Here is a 2,872-nt window from a genome sequence, read left to right as displayed (position 1 = left end):
TGTTCTCGGCGTTGCACATGGGTGGTTTGGTCCCGGCGGGCGACTTCAGATGTGGGCGACACTGAGAAGAAACGTCAGTGGAAAGTTTCGCCCGGGCGGAAAAGCAGTGGTACCGCCGTGAAAATCGCCGACAATGAAGACGAAAGTCTGGCCCTTGGTACTTTGGAAGCAGAATGTCAGCCTGCTCTTTCAAGAGGAGAGGTGACCAGGTGAGGTGGACTGAAACTGGGCAGGTCATAGGTTATCAAGAGGGAAAACGACAGAAAACAAAAGGGAGAACAGTGGAAGCAGACTGTGTCAACAAATTCTGAGCGAACAGGATCGATATCTCACAAGGAAAGCGACTGAGGGGCAAGAGTGATAGAATAATGTAATGTAAGGTGCTTTTCAACTTTGGGTCGAAGCAGATGGACTGTAATAACCGCTTCTTGTTAAGTGCACGCCATAGTTCCCATAGTCACTATGTTAAAAAGAAGAAAATCATTGGCTGTAATATTAGTAATAGTAATTTATATCCATTTGACATCACATCATGGAATACAACAGGATGTCCATTTCAACATGAAGTCAGTGAGCACTCTCCTCCTATGGGTCAAGCTCCCAAATATTTTCCGATGAATATATGTTTGTGTCTTATGTACTGAACAAACCCTTCCAGTTTGGCCATATATCCTTGGATTTATTTTTGTAGCACCTGTATTTATATAGCGCCTTTTACGTAGTGAAACATCACAAGGCGCTTCACAGCAGTATTATGAGATAAAATGTTTGACACCGAGACGCATAAGTAGAAATTAGCGCAGGTGACCAAAAGCTTGGTCAAAGATGTATGTTTTAAGGAACGTCTTGAAGGAGGAACGAGAGGTCGAGAGGCGGAGAGGTTTAGGCAGGGAGTTCCAGAGCTTGGGACCCAGGCAACAGAAGGCACGGCCCCCAATGATTGAGCAATTATAATCAGGGATGCTCAAGAGGGCAGAATTAGAGGAGTGCAGACATCTCGGGGAATTGTGGGGCTGGAGGAGATTACAGAGATAGGGAGGGGCGAGGCCATGGAGGGAAGTGGAGTTGAGGCCAAGATCAGATCAGCCTGATCTTATTGAATGGCGGAGCGGGCTCGAGAGGCCAAATGGTCTACTCCTGCTCCTATTTCTTATCTTATGGATTTGAGAATAAGAATGAGAATTTTGAAATCGAGGCATTGCTTAACTGGGAGCCCGTGTAGGTCAGCGAGCACAGGGGTGATGGGTGAACGGGACTTGGTGCGAGTTAGGATACGGGAAGCCGAGTTTTGGATCAACTCTAGTTTACGTAGGGTAGAATGTGGGAGGCCAGCCAGGAGTGCGTTGGAATAGTCAAGTCTAGATGTAACAAAGGCATGGATGAGGGCTTTAGCAGCGGATGAGCTGAGGCAGGGGTGGAGTCGGGCGATGTTACGGAGGTGGAAATAGGCGGTCTTAGTTATGCTGCGGATGTAAAGAAGTAAAGAGACAATGAATGGATTTGCTTTTGTGCAGTGATTACAGAAGCCAATAAAACAATAAAAACCAGACATTACCTCCGAGCCCTGGGTCATACTTGGGCACATGTTCAATGTTTCCATTTCCCCCTCCTCTTTGGACATAGTTCATTTTCTGATGTTTCATTTCATCTTCCATTCCACCATTTTCTGCATCTTTTATTCCTTGGCTGAGCTTTTATTTTCTTTATATTTGTCTCGGTAACAATCGCTGCACTTCGAAGCAATTAATTGTGTTCTAACTGCTTAGAGAGATAAAATGCTGAGTAAATTGGAAATCTTTCTTTTTAAATTAAACTCGGCTTACAAAATAGTTTTCGCAAACCAAATTTATGAAGAGTAAAAAGAAAACAAATTTGCATTTATATAACACATTTCAAAACCTTAGGACGTCGCAAGCACTTCAGACTAAATTAATTACTTTTGTAGTGTAAGTACTGTCATTTTTTAGGTAAATGCTGGCAATTAATTTGCATATTTTATATTGCGCCTGTTGCTGTGGACAGGAATCCTGATTTGTTCAGTCAAGATAATCATTGCAGGATATATAAGCAAACTAGCCTCAGTTTGACTACAACTGGAATTACTTTCCTCTCCATGTGTGAAGGAAATAGTGCACATGATGTTGCTCTAAATCTGTCTGTAGCCACTGATCTGCGGTTTGCCCAGCCACAGTTTCAGCATAACAATTTGAACTCACAATCTCTGGTTTGCCAACCTAGTGCCGTAACCACAACATGACTGTAAACAAGTTAAAACACCATCGAGGACAATTGAGCCTGGTTTTCAAGAGCCCCTTAGAATCTTACAGAAGGAGGCCGTTCGGCCCATCGTGCCTGTGTCGGCTCTTTGAAAGAGTTACCCAATTCGGCCCACTCCCCCTGCTCTCTTCCCATAATCCCGAAAATCGTTCCTTTCTAGTATTTATCCAATTCCCTTTTGAAAGTTACGATTGAATCTTCTTCCCCCCACTCTTTCAGTCAGTGCGTTCCAATTTGTAATGAAATATTCTACATCAGAAGTTAATCAGCTATGTGTTAAAAAAATTGGATGAGCATTTACAGATGTGCATTTTTAACAATTCAGAATGGCAATCATTGACAGTGTCCTCTCTGTTTATGATGGACATTGGTTGAAACAGACAATATGGATCCAATCATTACAAGTCAGTCAGTCACTCGTAGGCAGTCCCTCGGGATTGAGGATGACTTGCTTCCACACTGAAAATGAGTTCTCAGGTGACTGATGAACTCATTGTAAACATGGAAGATGTCTGTGCGTGAATTCTTTTAACATGGGGTGGCCGTTGCACAGCAGCCACCACATGTGCTTGACGGAGCACGGTCTTGGTCTAGT

Source organism: Pristiophorus japonicus, chromosome 13 (genome assembly GCF_044704955.1).
Source record: "Pristiophorus japonicus isolate sPriJap1 chromosome 13, sPriJap1.hap1, whole genome shotgun sequence".
NCBI classification, from domain to species: Eukaryota; Metazoa; Chordata; class Chondrichthyes; family Pristiophoridae; genus Pristiophorus; species Pristiophorus japonicus.
Note: the sequence above shows the minus strand (reverse complement) of the source record.